Below are 16,513 nucleotides of genomic sequence, written 5' to 3'. Positions count from 1 at the left end.
ACCCCCTTAAGATATTAGTTTTTAACTCTGAGTCAAGGGCCTTCAGGTAAGAGGGGCCAGCTAGAAGGGCCATGTCTAAGAGTGTCCTTGTCTGAAAGTCATGGGCCATCGTGACCTTCCCACAACCTCGGCCCCAGTCCAGGCCTCACCATGTGGCCATACGTACAGTTTCAGCATAAATGGGCCGTCGGCTCTTGAACCTACTGATGACAGGTGCAAGTGTCGTGTATATAACATGTGCTCTCTAAAAATAGGATCAAGGAAGAAAGGGTCTCATGTGCAGCCCTGTGGGTGGATTGTGATGAAATATTCACCCCATTCATACTCCGTGAAAATGCCGCCATTTAAACGTAGCATCATCTGTGTCCAGATGACAATTGTATTGAGCACTTTAAGAAATCAGCTAGGCAGTTGGATCAACATGGTCAATTGAGCGTCTCTTAAAGAGCCTGAATCACGAGACAGCCAAAGAAAAATGGTGAGAGGACTGAGCGTGTCTTGCAGGATGAGACCTGGTTCTTAGAATTTTTCCGGGGCGAGTTTTGCCCGCGAGTCTCTCTTCTCCTACCAGTCTTGTGTTAGTTTTGACTTTTCTATCATTTGTCAGACTTCAGCAAAGATAAGGAATTCTCGCCTATCATTCTGAGAGTTCAGATGAAAGAAAACACTCAACCCCTGCTTCCTGCATCCCATTCGTATGACCCAATAGAAGAAAAGAATGCTTCTCTAAGAGTCGATTTGGAGGAATGGATTCTCAAACCAGAACCACTAAAGCAGAAGACATATTTCCCACCCAGGCTGATGTGAGCACCTCGCTTTCATGTGCTCAAGAACAAGATGAGTGCAGAGGACCCATTAAATGAAGATGTTCACCCAGCATTTAGCTGAGCACCTGCTGTTAGCTCCGTCACATTGAGCGGGGTGAGAAGGGTCCACTACGTCCTCAACAGAGAGTGACATGCAGGTGTTATGTAATGGGATTAGACAGGTGGTGTCTTTCTGTGGTCACACTCCAAAACTTCTCCCTGCTTTGATAACCCAAGTCAGAACTGACATGATATTATGACGAGCAGCATTATTTTCATTAAATAAAGGCATAGAAAAGAGTAGCACTTGGTCAGAATGACAGTTTGATACTTGGTTATCAATTGAATATTATAAAGGATGAAATATCAATATTAAGGGAAAAGTTCATTCCGATCATTTCAAATACCTTGGGTGTGCATATGTGCCTTAGTCTTAAAGAAGAGTAGTTAGTTGCTCCCTGTGAAAGGTGTTTATCTACTGATTTGTTTGGAGGAGAAAGCTTTCTAGCTAGTTGAGAAGAAACTGCTTATATTAGATTGGAAGAAGCTGGACTAGTGGGAAGAGTCAGATTTTAGGCATGAGCCACACTACCAATTAGCTACGAAAACGTCTCAGTAATGCAGATCCAGTTCTAGACCCTCTCGTCTGAATTCTACCATTTTTGTTATATTCTATACTGCCTTGCAATTTTTCCTGGTTGTTCCATAGGTTTATGTCTTGTCTCCCCAGGTGATTTCTGAGGTCCGAAAAGGCCGGCACGACGCCTGCCTGCATTTTGATGATCTCCCGTTTGAGTCTTTGATACATTCTCTTAGGCTGACAAGCACGTGTGATGTGTGAGCATGAGCGCGCATCCCTCCCTGCCCTGCGCAGGACACCTGTCCGGCTCCCCCGGGGCTGCTCGTGTCCCGGGTGCCAGGACGCATTTGCCGATGCGAGAGCAAACCCCGAGGATCTGCGGTCGCCCTGTCCGGCCTGCAGCCTGCGCTGCCAGACTTTCCAAGTCACCGTCCAAGTCACAGGCAGTCCCCCGAGGACGGGATATCCCCCGGCTGGAGGCACAGGGACCTGGGCCTACACTCCTGGCTGCCGCGGTCACTACTCAGCCATCCGTAGGGGCGCGGGTGCCTGGGCCATCTGCGACTTTGGACCAAAACATCTGTGTCATGTGGCCAGCCTCCCTCAAGTGACCTCTCCATGGGGGCAGGCCGGGTCACGGGTGAACTGGAACTATTTCTGAGAAGGCCGTTGGCAGAAAGGCTGCTCGTCCACTGCCCAAGTACCCTGCTTTCTCCATCGTCCGCGCCAAGACCTTGTAGAGCAGTTGAAATAGGAGTGAAGACGAGAGGACAGCCAGAGGGACAGAGAGTGGTGAACTGGCACGCGGAGGGGGAGGGAGCCAGGGGCTGTTTCTTCTGGTCCTGACTTGGACTCTGAGTGTCTGCAGAGACCTCCTTTTGGGGGCGCCAGCCTCCCCTGTGTTGGTGACATGGACTAGCTTAATTGCTTTCACCTTGCTCCCTGAAAAGTGTGGGAAACAGCTATACTAAATACTAAACGCACGCAGACGCTTCTTACATTTATAAAATGACTAGAATTCCTTCAATACACAAGGGGCCCTCAGCTGTTGGGTTGTTTCTCTTCAGTGTTGGCGTGGAGCGTTTATACATTATCCACTCCATCCATGCGGTTGTTAAAATCTTCTGAATTACATTTCTGCTTCTTGACTTGTATCGAAATAACAATCCTGAGAGAAAGAGATTCTTCTTGTTATAGAAACTGAGGGAAAAAAAGGTAAAGTGACTCACCCAGAGTCACAGAGAAAGTTCAAGACAGAGACAGGACCTGACCCCAGCAGAGAAATCAGTGTTATTTCCTTTAAGCCTTTTGTGTTTTTTGAAGGCAAGAATCCATCCATCTTAATTTCAGATGGTCATTAGTCACTTCTCGGGATGACCGCAGATCTGAGCACTAGGAAGACCACACAAGGCTTGTTCCCTGAGTGGCTGAGTGAGTCCTGTGACTAGTTCTAGAAAGGCCGAAGCCTGCCAGAGCCAGTGCGTAATTGACTGAATCCTCTCTCTGCCAGCTGCACAAGCCAGATGCTTCGGATTCTAAAGGACCTCCCCTGCCCTGAGACGGACAAGCAAGAAACACACCATTGTGACTCTGAGCTACTGAGATATTGTAGTTGTTAGTTCCCGTGATATGACCTAACTTATCCTGACTCATGCAGGCTCATGGAAATGAATTTAAAAGGCTCAGAGCATAATAGCATTAGAATTTTTCATTGGAAAGAATCTAAGAGATAATTTTACATGAAGGAAGTTGAGGGCCAGGTCCCCAAACCGTCGCCTCCACTGGGAATTCCATTTTCAAATCCCGTAGAGGGCGTTCAGTCCCACTAGACTCTGAAGCATGGCTCTGTTTAAGATGAAATCGAGTGGTCTTTGAGTTACCCACTGGGATATCTACTAAGATACCTCTAATAATGAGAAATTTGTCATACTCCCCAAACATTTTATTTCATGGGTTTTTTTGGTTCGTGTTTTGCTTTTAGCAATCGATGGTAAAAAGCTTCGTTAAGCTCAGTCAACATTTTCCTGTAATACATATTCGGTTGCCACTGTTCTTTTTTTCCAAAGCCACAGAGAACATATGTCATCTCTTTTTATGTAATCCTCCTGAATAATTTAAACGGCACGGATACTCTTAAATTACTTCCCCTTGTTGAATGCTCCCCAGCCTCGTCAGTCCTTCCCTGCGTTGGATTATTTGGAAGTCCTTTATCATACTGACTCCTTCATCAGGGCAGGTACGGTCGGTAAATAGACTATGACAAATATGGCATCCAGAAGTACACATAGTACCACTGCAGAATATAACGATTCTCTTATGTTCTCAGGGTTCTAGCTCCATGAAACCTATATTTAAATCCATCAGTTCTAGATCCTGATTCTTTTATGACAGCGTTAGCCACATCCTTTTGCTCGATGCTATTCCCCCGCTGCGATTGCCCGCTCTCTAGGAAATCATCGACGTCATCGATACGTAGTGTCGAACGGGACACGGCGCAGACGGAATCCTTAGAAACACGGACGAAGACATCAGACTGGCGGAACAAGTTCTTCGTGTTCAGTCACCAACGTTTGCATGTTCTCGCAGAGGGGTTATCGGAGCTTTGCCCTGTTCTGTCCAGTACACAATGTCACGTGAGAGAATCTATGAATTATTTGTTACAGTACAGAACACAGATACTGTGCCAGCATTGGTCCGGCATGTGTCCCTTTCTTGAAGAAAACAGGCGATGAGTTGACAGTATTGTAAATATATACCCCCCGAGTATCCCGAGATGAAATCTGTTACAACCAACAGACATAAACACGCCGAGAATAACTAGTCTTTTCTTACAGTGTTTTTTTTTTTCGCTTATTCTAGTGAGTATTTGCTTTATACTTTATACAAGAATACTTTATAGTGAGTATTCTTGTCTGCAACAGCATCCTCCTATCAGAGAAGACGGGTATGAATGAGGAGTCTATAATCTGGGGAACTCAAGCACCTAGCGTTCCCCCTTTTTAGGGGGTCCATGAATTTGCATTCGGTTTTTATTTTGAGTATTTACTACGCTCTGCTTCTCTTCTGTCTTCGTCCCTTCGCCACTAACATCTCTTCATTTCCACTCATTTCCTCCTCCACCCTTCCTCCATCCTGGGTCTCCAGCTTAATAAGATTGTCTAAAGGGTCTGTGACCCTCTCCACAGGAATGGAAAAGAGAAACGCTCTCTTCTCTTTATCCTCGGGCTTAGCTGACTTTTGTGTGTAATGAGATAGTCAACAGATTTTGGTCGAGTGAGTAAAAATGAAGACTTTAGCATCGTTCCGTCTTTGCCAAGAAAAGGAGCGACAGTTTTCTCATTTTTATTCATATTCTAAATGTCTCTTTAAAAAAGAGTCCCTTTCCCCACTCTGAGCCCTTTTTAAGCTTTCGTTTTTCTGACACCATGCCTGCATGCGTGTTGTCTCTTTTTCACAAACTCTGTTTTATTCATCTTTGTTCATATGCGTTCACGTTGATTTCTCTAATTAAATCACTTTCCCTGCCCCCATGGGATGAACTCTGTGCATAGTTAAGAACCCATTGGTGGCCCCTGACAGTGTGCCACTCAGATACCCCCGACAGAGGACCAGTGGCAAAGAGCATACTTGTGACAACTTCCTGGCCACTGTGTCTTCAGGCCCATCGGTGTTCCTGCAGTGGCCTGGCTTTCCTCAGGGTGCTCCCGGCTGATGCCCCGAATCGTGCAGCTCTGTTATCCTGCTATTTTTTCCTTGGGAAACGGCGGGCTCTGGGACCAGGCCGTGCGGGTCCAGGGCTGGACTTGCTTCACGGGCAATTTCTGCTCGGCCACTGGCCACTGACTTGGCAGGGATCGACTCAAAGGCATCCTACTCTGGCATCTTCGTGTAATCTCGCTCGATAACTCTCTTCCTTAAGAGAAATTCGCCCCTCACTGATTTTTCACTGCGAGGGGATGGGAGAAGGAAGGTCGGAGGCTCTGGACCTGGACCGTCAAGCGATTCCTCACTTTTGTGTCTTTGGCTTTCCAAGATTTCGGTGGGGAAGAGAGGGTAGACCCAAGCCAAGGGCTCTTTCCATTGTCTTTTCTTTTGCCCTGGGGTGATACACTTTTTCTATTCAGTTTTCATCAACAAACTACGAAAAATGATACTTGAGATGAGGACATAGACCAGGATGTCTGTTCTATCTCCAGCCCATGTCTGCTTAGGGAAAAATGCTTCAACTTCAATGGATATTTTGATAAACATCAGCAACTCAGGATTCTTGTGTTCAAATATAGAAAGCTGTTTTGAAATTTCCTTGGATGAGAAGCCAGCTTCTGACATTGCCCGAGGTGGGGCCAATCAGCAGCCTGCCCAGCTCCGGTGCTGGCCAATAAACACAGGATGCTCACTTCTTTGAGAGTCAGTCTCCGATTGAAATGTGAGTAGAATGAAAAAGGTAAAAAGGCAGAAGAAAACAAAACCCAAGCCACTGGCATTTGAAAAGGCAGGCACTTTGATTTCTCCCTCTGACCTTGAGAGCGCTGACGGATAACGTGGAAATAATCAGAGTGCAAGATGCAAAGCGGTCATAAAACATAAGAGCCAACACTCGGGGAAGTGTGAGCCCCAGAAGACAAACCGTTGTAGTACTCGTTGCTGCGTTTGGTGGTCGTCATGCCATCGAAGGTGAAAAGGCTCCGAAGTGCAGGCGATTATTATCAATTTCTCTAATTACAAAACCAGAGTCTATTCCACAGTCTGTGAAATTCTGTAATAAGTAAGCACGATGGGGGAGGCTCTGTCATCTAAGAAATCCTTTCAAAGCTCCTGGAATCAGTCCCTTTGGGGAGCCCTCTAGTCTGCCAATGACCACGGTCTGTGGATGAGTCGGGCCTTTCTCTCCAAATGACCTGTTTGTTCTGGTCCCAGGGACAAAGTGCCCGACCTGGCCCCACGTGTGGGGTCACAGAATAGATGCTCGTATGCAGCAAACCAGCTACTTTCCCTCCCTGTAATTTCTCCCTGGATTTGCTTCCAGGAGCTAGATGGGTCTAACTCATTTGGTAGGACTTCGGAACATCACGAAGGAAGAAGGGATAAGTCAAAGCATATATTTTAAGATCCGCTCAGCTGGATTAGGTACCGAAGCAGGTGTCATTCCCTCATCAAGGAAGCTCATCCTACGTACCTGGTATCATTATAAACCAGAGTGAACACACATAGTTACCTAGAATCACACAGCCCACACGAACGTGCGGCTATGTCTGCTTTTCTGCCATGCTTCATTGAAAACATTTTCATGGTCTGTAACCTAGGGGGAACTGACTCTTTTCTAGGCTTGATTTTCTTGCTGGAAAAGCAAACTCGGCTTAACTTTAGTCTAATAATAAACCGAAGACTCAAGACAAATAGAATTTTGGTTTCTATAAGAAGAGAGAATAACCTACTGTGTGCGTGTGTTTGGGGCGTGGGGTGAGGGGCCGCCGCAAAAATGCTTGAATGAGTAATTCGAAAAGGAATCAGAGAGCGACGCATGAGTAATCGTGTGACAATAAAGAGAAAGATCTCAGAGCATGCAGAATTGGGAGGTCCTGTCCCTGAGTTTTGTCACCGTCCATCTCCCTACTCTCTGATGTCATTTCTTTTAGCTTTGGCTTCCCGCCATTCACCCGGGAAGTCCTCTCTGACTGATCCTGCCACACCGTGATGTCTCCATTATCCATCTCTGTTTAGCTTATCGAGATTGGGTCCTGGACCATCACATTCTTGCTTGATGAGTATTTTCTCCCTTAGTTGTTTCAGGTAGATAATGTTGTCGTTGGTGGTGGTGGTGATGGCGATGTTTTTCTGATCAGTGACAATTTAGGAGGAAACAAAAATCCTTCCGCATAGAGATTTTGTGGCCTATTTCTCTTGGCTGTCTTTCTTTCTCATTTTTATCTTCCTCTGTGTTTACGGCTTCACGGGTGTAGCATAAGCCCTCGGTCACCGCGGAGGCTCATTAGCTGCCTGGGACGTACGCTGGCACCTCTCTAAGTCCTTGCTACTTGAGTTGGGTGAGGACCAATAACATGGCATCACTCAGGGGCTTTCTAGAAATGCAGAATCCAAGGCCCCGCCCCCCAGGGCTGATTATCTTCTATTATTAAGATGTCCCTGGGCGGTTCATGTCTACACTGCAGCTAGTACCTATTGCTATATCCTGCCTAACTTATCATTTACCATAACATCTCGACTTTTCATGCCTGCGGGCTTCGTAAAGCCGTGTCAAACATGCGTCCCATTTCAGACTGCCCTGGGCTGTTCAGTATTACTTCATGTGTGTTAATCTTGTATCCTGATGCAGACTTAAGTTCCTTAAGGGCCATTTCTATCCTTGGTGTCTTTTTAACTCCTGCTGGTGCTCTGCTCATTGTGGTACTCGTTAAATAATAACAGCTGATACTCGACAAGCGATCTACCAGCCAGACGTGTGCTGAGCCCACCAACACGTTACCTCATTAAATGCTCACGCTAACTCTGTGAAGTAGCTACTATTCTTTTTTTCATTTCATTATGAGAAAACGGCAGCCTTAGAGAACATAGTGAACCACCGATGAGACTCGAATCCATGTCCGTTTGACTCAGGAGTCTGAGCTCTTAGTAACCGTGTTATTTGTTCTCTGATTGATTGACGAGTAGACAAAACTGTGCTCTTAGAAGTAAAGAAATATATTTGGTGCTAACTTGATACAGTGGAACTGAGGCCTCCCTTCTGCCGGAGATGCTGTCCGGATAGAAATATTTCTAAAGGGGAAAAAAGCAACAATTTTCCTCTACCACCTCGTCAGTCTTCTCCTGCCTCTGTCATCCTCAGTCACTCTCTCTGCTCTGTTTACTAAATCCCGGCTCCCATCTTCCCTCTCTTTTGGGTTGAAGACCTCAGCCCGTGTCCTAACCTTGCGTGAGTTGCCCTGGCTCCCAGGAGAGCGTTGGGACCGGCCTGGCCCAGGGGAATCACGAGAGGGAGCATTTTCAGGTCACCGACTGTCTGTGCTTTCCCTCCCGGGCGGACGTGTCTGCAGAGTGCGTGGATGACCTTCTGTTCCTGAACACCCAGAGGGCCGATCAGTCTGTTCTTGCTCCACTGAGATCGAGTCCTTGTCACTCGAAATGAGAGGAAAGAATACGGAACTATAAAAATAAACGGACCCCGACCCCTCAAAGCCCAGCAGAGGCGAAAACCCTTTGTGCTCTTGGGCACCCTGAGTCTGGCGGATGCAGGAGCTTTTCTCCCGCTTTCTCCAAAGATGTGAAAAATCATTTCACTGGAAACCTCCCCGCCAGGCTGGCGAGCATGCACCCCAGCCGCACGCCGCCTCTGGCGTGTTCTCTTCCCTCGGATGTGCTGGGGCCATCTTTCCACTTGGTCGGCCGTCAGGATGCTTATGTAACCATCACCTGCCAGGAGCCACTGACCTACACTCGCGTCCTGGCAACCACGTGACCGTGACAGACATGACCGGGAAGCCCCGGGCCACCCCAGGCAGCTTTGTCAGAAGACATCCTGCGAGAAACGCGGGCTCCAGTGGGGGCCGGGAGCTGGGGGGAGGTATAAAAGCGCCGGGGGAACCTCCTGTGGAAAAGACAGCACTCAGGTGGGTGCTCCCACCCAGCAGGGCCCCGAGGAGGCGCCAAAGCCACAGACGGCAACAGCATCAACTGTTTCTGTTTTTCCAGGCCAGCCAGCCACGCTCTACCCACGAAGGGCCATAGTTAACAATTCCTGCGTCCGAGAACTTTCAATCAAACACTCTTTCTTAAGCCTACTTGGGCAGTATCCAGAATTAGCAACCAGGGGCCCCAGATGAATCACCCAGCTCTGGAATTCACTCTCCCCACAGCCTTGGGGTGGGGATGGGGTGACTGGCTCTCTTACATGGCAGGTTGGACCTGCTTTGCTGGCCTCTCAGGTAGATGGCTTTGAATTCTAACATTCTCTGACTCTGGTGACCTTCGGTCCACCCTGTACTCCAAAGAAAGATGAATATGACCAAAGGCAAATATCTGTCGCTGATAACACAATCCGCCCTCCTCCACTCCACGTGCACGTTCGAATCCTCCAGTGACAGCTCGGTCAGTGAGAAACACAACCAGACTCTCTGGACCCGCGTCGGTATGCTTGTCCAAAACCTAACACAGATCCCTTAATGGTTCCTTCACTTTGGGTTCTAGTACCCACCCACCCCATGAATGAGGAGGAAAACGAACCTAAAAACCTTTTTTAGAAGAAATTGCCTTTGTACTTCAGCTATGGGCTCTAGTGTCAAAATTCAATTAAATTAGGAGAGATTACAATTAAGATGCGATGTAATTATTCCTCGTTTTATGTAAACGAGATTTCTGATCGCGAAGAATCAATAAAGTTTGTTTAGGCAGCTCATTGGCAGCCTAAGAGCTGTTTTGTGCTTCTTTGCTAAATCCCTCCTCTCACAAGCCACACAGAAGTGTTCCTCGAAATTCGAAGGCTGAGATGATGAACCCACTTGGCTTTTTCCCAGAAGGTACTAGATAATACTGGGGCTCCGATTATTTATTGACTCAGAGCTTATTCTATTTCAAAGCCCCACAGGCAGCCAAGAGAAATTCTTAATCAAGGCCACTCTTATTCAAACGCCCAAGGGATTCTAAAGTAACTTGAAAGACATCTCCACATCTTGTAGGGATTCATCCTAGCAGCTAATTCCATGCTCTAACAAACATGGGTTTCGGTCAGCAGCTCAAAACACAGAAGTAATACTCATTATCTCTGTAGGAAAAAGATGAATTTGCAAATATCTATTCAGAATGCCAATTTGTAGTGAATTCATTTAAAAGCAAAGTCATAAAGACCTGTTAATCCATTACTATTATCACCACCATCATGTTGTGTAACGAACCACCCCAGTAATAGGCAGTAAGAGGCAGTCATGATCAAGTTCACAGATGGGCAGGCCTTTGGTGCTTCCCCTGATCCAGGCTGAGTGAGTCCAAGCAGGCTGCAGGCCTGGCTCCAGGCTGGAGGTTGGGCTGAGTGTGCTCCACATGTGTTTTATTGGAGTCCACGCTCAAAGAGAAGCAGCCGCCCAGGCATACTCTCCTCATGGCGAATCAGTAGAGGATGCAGTGCATCTCAGGCCTCTGCTTGGGTCCTGATTGCTCATGTGCCATTGGCCAGAGCGAGTCACATGAACGATCCAATGTCGGCGGGTAGAGAAACGTGCTCTACCCTTAGTGGGGAGGGAGAGGATTTTTACTAAACAGTATCCCTGACACCTTCAGCTCAGACACCTAAAAACCCGAACATAACAGCCTGGATCCCTCTGATTCTAGTGATGCAGTTTATCTCGGTGTTCAAGGTGTTTATTAAAGATGAGTCGTATATAAGGATATTTAAGTAGTTACTCTTCTAATAGCTTGCTTTTATTTAAAACTTTCTTCTTAAAGCCCCCTGCTTCATCTTCTAGCAAACACAGTCAATATTTTAATAAGGAAAAGATAAGGAGAAGGTTTATTTCAACTCAATCTTTGGCTTCGAGTGAGAGCTAACCCAAGATGGCTTTGCGACTTCGAATTAAGTCGGTGTCTAAAGCCTCTAAATTTTTTTTTTCTCATGTCGGTGACTTTTTTTTTAATTATTATAGAAGTAGGCATTTTACTCTTTTCGAGTTAAACGGACAGATTTCTCCTTTTCTCTGGTTCTTCTCTCTCCCTCGGCTTTTTGAATGCACTCGCCACCAAACACGGGCACAGAGAGAAAGCTCAGAGTTCACACCGGCATCGCACAGGCCTCCCGTCTTCCCCAGCCTGAATGTTTGTTTTCACTGAATTCCCTCTTGAAGAGAAACTCACTTGTTGACAAGTGCTTTCTGTTTACTAGATCCTTCTAGGGCGGTTTCTCAATATCGGCAAGAATGACATTTGGAGCCAGACCCTTCTTTGTTGGGAGGGGGCAGCCTGTGCACTGCAGGTGCATTCAGCAGCACCCCTGGCTTCTGCCCGCTAGATCCAACAGTACCCCCAACCCCCAGGTGTGACAGCCGAAAGCGATCGTGAGGATTATGTGAACGAGATCCCCCAGGTACAGACCTGGTTCTTATGAAGAATCGAGTGAAAATATCAATCACTATTCTAATTAGTATTATTTCTACTCTAAAGTCATGTGATTTCAATGACATCCCCACCCTCCCATTCAGAAACGTCCTTCTCCACCATCTCCAGCCCTTGGCAGGCTCCCATAACAGCTCAGCTCTCAACTCATATCTAGTTTTCCCAGCTTTTTATTTGGAAACGATTTGAGATTTATAGGAGAGTTGCAAAGACAGCGCAGAGAATGTTCTTATCCCCTTCATCCAGCGCCCCCTAATGTCAGCATCCAATATGACCATGGTACACTTGGCAAAGCTAGGTTATGGGGGAAACAGTAAGCTTACGCACAGATCCCAGAGAGGATTAAATCATGGGACCATTTCTCACATCCGTATGCTGACATCGTCTTTTAATAAATGTGACTACGTGTGCTCTGACGTCTTCTTGGATTCTGACACGGTTTTAGAAAACTGGGGTGGAGGGATAGGGTCTCGAGACAGTGAGAGATTATGATTAAGAAATTTATAAATAAAAATACCATATGATTTCACTTATACGGGGAATCTAGCAAACAAAATAAATGAACAGACAAAACAGAAACAAACTCATAGATACGGAGCACAAAGCGATGGCTGCCGGATGGGCGGGGGCTTGGGATAGGTGGCGGGAAAAGGCGAAAGGCATTAAGGACAAACTCCAGTTGTAAAAACAGTCGCTGGGATGTGAAGTACAGCATGGGGAATAGAGTCAATGACATCGTGATAACTACGTATGGTGCCAGGTGGGTACCATAAATCAACTTCATACGTTATATAAACGTCTAACCTCTGTGCCGTAGACCTAATATTGGATGTCAACTGTAACTAAAAAAAATTTTTAAGAAATTAAATATTTTTCAGTTGCTTTACAAACATTCTCTTCTTATAGAGCTACAGAAATGTATAAAAATGGCTGTTAAGATTACGATGAAGGGCTGCTGTTTTCCTGGTCTCGGCTGAACTAAATACGAGAGTAGACGTTTAGTAAAATGACTAAAGGCGTGTTTTATATTAATATAAAGCCACTGCTTGGACAGCAGTAGGCAGACGTCCCACAGATTGGCTAATCTCCGCTAAAACGAACCATCGCAAAACACCAACAGAAAGCGGAAGCCGCCCCAACCAAGGTATGAGAATTCATTCATCTGAAGTCATGAGAAATGAGCAGTTTGCTGCCAGCATATGTGAATTTTAATCACCTCCGCTTTTACACCTATCAACCACTTAAAAGGAAAGGCGACCAACCTATAAAACCAAGTCCCATAGATTTTCCCAATCACCCAGGGTATATTCGGCAAATTAAAATTAATATTTAGCGTGAGCGCATTGAGAGATCACATTACTCAGCAAGGCTCCAAAAGGTCCCAGAGTCTTTCAAGTGATCTATTTCTCTCCAAGATTCATGAGCTGCCTGTCAACGGATTTAATTGGATAGGTATTGAAATTAATGGCACCTCCAGCTGATTGAACAGGCTCTGCGCTAAGTTTTGTTTTTAGTTTTGACGATGGTCTTCCTTCGTCGTGACTTTCCACGTTGTGTGCCGATGAGCAAAGTGGGTGGGGAAAACGCTTCACAGAATTGAGAAAGAACTCTCCTCCCCGTCCCTCACAAAATGGAAAAGTATTGCCAATAACAGGTTACCTCTATCGCTGACTCAAATCCATTTGTGGTTTTTTAAGAGCCTTTTCACACGGGAAGCGGCCGCACAACCCTAGGAGTGAAAAGCAGAAGCTCCACAGACACATGACTTATGTTTAAATCCTTATCATCCGTGTATGTTCTCTGTCATCCGAGGTAGGTTCCTCGACAATGCTCTTTGCCTCAGTTTCCCCACTTGTAGGCTAGACCTGACAAGCGTACCCCTCGGCTTGGAAACTGCCTTGCACAGGGCCTGGGACTTGACAATGGCTCAGCAATAATTAGTTACTATTATTTAGTTTTCTACTGGGAGAATCAAATTATACACTTATAGCCATATAATGTGTTTTTGATATTTTTAACGTTTATTTCTGTTTTCACCAGCCCACAGACCCAATTCTCCGGGAGCTGCGAATTTTTCTCCCTAGCATGTGGTGTATGGACCCTGCTCGTGGTCTGCAGACAGGAGAGAGATGGGGTCGGGAGCCATCTAAACTATCTGGAAGAGACTTCTGGACGAAGTGATGACGAGATTAAAAATGAAATCCGTTTTATTCACGTGAAGGGATGAGCAAAGGGAAGAGTGTTTCCGGCAGAAGGGATGGATATGCAAAGACCTGGAGGGGAGAGAGAATGAGACGAAGCCTCGAGGAGCTGGAGGTAGTTCGGTAGAGCTGGAGCGTCTTGCAGCATGAAGGGAGACTCTACGGAGAAAGCTGAAGAGGTCAGCTCGAGCTGGATGGTTGAGTTTACAAGAGTGGGTGATGAATTAGAGGGAGGAAGTCAAGAATGACTTCAAGCACTGTCATCAAACAGCTTGGTGGCTAATGAGATTATTGACTGAGAGGAAGAACAGTGTGACAGCGAGATGGCAGGTGAGCTGGGAAAGGAGAGGTGACCATTTCGGCTCTGGCGACGCTAATCTGGGCGTTCTGACTGGGGGCCCATGAGCGTGGGCACCATCTGCCTGTAGATGAATCAAAACCATGGGAATAGATGAGATCTCACAGGAGCGTGTGTACAACGGGAAGCAAAATGAGCCTGGACAAAACCCAAAGAAATACCGGCGTTTGAGGGGTGAGCAAGAGGAAATGCCAGAGAAGGGGAAAGAATGTGTGAGTAGGAGCAATGGGCACGCGGGGAAGAGCCATCATGGTGAAGTCAGAGGTCGCGTCATCCGCTGAGAATGTGGGTGAAGGATCGTCACTCTAATACACCCAGAGCCCTAGCATCACGTGGTTTTGCCCAGCCCGTGGAGAAGAGGGAGCGTGTCATCAATCGTAATCTGAACCGACTCAGACTTTCAGAGTCTTCACCCTCCAGCAAGAGGACACCCTCCATCTTAGAGACACGTTCCCCAGTCCTGACAGTTCTGCCTCTAAAGAAGTAATAAGATTTGCACGAACCCATTTGTGGAAACAGACACGTACTCTCTCGTCTGAGCATCATCGCAATCACAGCCTGCAAGGCGATTTTGAGATCATCAGATCTCTAACATTTTTGAAAAGGGAAGTAAGGCTCTCAAGTTTTTCTACTCGGATCGAGCTCCCGACACAATATGGTTTTTACTCAGTGACTCGTGAAGATGTTTCCACCTTCGGTGACTCACTTAACACAGTGTGTGATACTCTGAACAGAGTGCTGTGAAAGCTGGCGTAGGAAACTTCACACATGACAATATTACAAGCATGGCTGGCTGAAACCTACGCGAGCGGTCTCTGATCTCATCCCCTTAGCCCAGGAAGGTCCTGCATTTTATTTTTTCTAATCGATGCAGAATGCATTCTGGCATCTCTGGAAGAAGATTTTTTTATGAATTTTCTACTGACCCAAGAATCTCTGGGGCCAGAAACTCAGACAATAATAAAACAATATGGAGAAAACCTAAATGTAGTAAATGTAATCTCTAAGAGAAAAATGTCTATTTTATTCTTTAAATGGTTAAATGATGTGTATTCTCCGTAATGGCTCAGCAATGCGTGGCTTGTTGATTTATTCAGCAAATATTTATTGAGTGCAAACTATGTCCCAGCTTGAACTAAATATTAGCTAAAACTCTCCAGTGGATTGCATTGCACTTAGAATAACAAAATTCCTTACTCTGACCTGTAAAACCTTACGTAATCCGGCCCCATCTTACTTTTTTGGACCCTTTCCCATGTCTCCCCTCCCCCGACCCGATTCTCACAATATTCTAGCCACACTGGTTTGCTATTCTGTCCTCAGCCACACCAAATTTACTCCAGCTTCGGCATGCTGTCACTTTCTGTTCTGCTGGTCCATCAATTTCTTCCCCTGGCTCTTTCATCATTCAGGTCTCGGCTCAAATTTCACGGCTTCGAAGAGACCTTCCTGGTTCTAAAGACCCCAATCGAAATAAATGCCGCTGGCCCATCACAATAATCTGTTTTATTTTGCTAGAGACGCGTCACCATCTGAGATCATCCTTTTTACTTGATTGCTTATTTTCTCTCTCTTCAAAGAGAATGTCAATAACCAAGGAGCAAGAATGTGGCTCTCTAGTTCAAGGCTGTATCTCCACCGCCTGGAGTGGTCCTAGATTAGAGTAAGCATTCGATGAAAGTTTGTCGAATGAATGAATGCATGCAGAGTAGTTACGAAGAAAATGTAAAACCACGGGACCTCGGTAAAACCAATAATAAACAGACAGGAGTCTTCATTACATGTACACAGAGAATACGACTATATGTCGGTAGTTTATGCTTTAAAGATCTAGAAACACACACACACACACACACACACACACACACACACACGGCCAAGACACTAAAATTTTACTTAAAGCTAAAATCGTCTTTAAAAAATTATCTTTGAAGTTATACGAAGGCTCAAACTCCGCTACGCAGAAAAATAAAAATTAAATAAATAAAAACAGAGCTATTTTACAAATAAAAAACTCAAGCATATTACAATTACGTGGGCAACTCTGGGACAGTTTTCCTGTAAAGAATTGGAAACAATTTTCACCATTGAATCATCCGCAAAACACCTGCACGTCTGTTATTCACAACTCCTTGCAAAGAATGCACTAGAAGGTAATTCTCATCATTCTGATGAGAATCAGAGAGAGGCCGAGCATAACTGTGATAGGAAATCACAGTCTCCTCCAGATGACTTCTCATTGGAGGGTTAAGGCAGCGGGTATAGAGCATGTTTCTGGAAGAAAGCTCAGGAAAACACAGACAGCAAGAAAGCGTGCCTTGTGTAAGAATAGATGTCAGGGATTTCTACTTGTGCGTGTGTAAGAAGGCGTCATTTGTTGGATATTACAAAGTAAGATTTACACTGAGTCTAAAGAGAGGACATAGCCGCACACCTGAAGCCACGTTGGGGC

At 45.8% G+C, this 16,513-nt stretch overlaps 1 protein-coding gene across 1 annotated transcript in view; it reads left to right on the top strand.

Annotated features, from left to right (window-relative positions):
- LOC120619205 (uncharacterized) overlaps positions 1-15,929 on the top strand; it is a 47,254-nt gene extending 31,325 nt beyond the window's left edge. The window contains exons 8-9 of the transcript XR_005657406.1: positions 13,200-13,314; positions 13,543-15,929. The gene's annotated coding sequence lies outside the window, so the exon portion shown is untranslated. The remainder of the gene's footprint in view (positions 1-13,199; positions 13,315-13,542) is intronic.
- The last annotated feature ends 584 nt before the right edge of the window (positions 15,930-16,513 follow it).

Source organism: Pteropus medius, unplaced genomic scaffold (assembly GCF_902729225.1).
Source record: "Pteropus medius unplaced genomic scaffold, Ma_sr-lr_union100, whole genome shotgun sequence".
Taxonomy (NCBI): domain Eukaryota; kingdom Metazoa; phylum Chordata; class Mammalia; order Chiroptera; family Pteropodidae; genus Pteropus; species Pteropus medius.
Note: the sequence above shows the minus strand (reverse complement) of the source record. Positions and strands in the feature narration are given on the sequence as shown.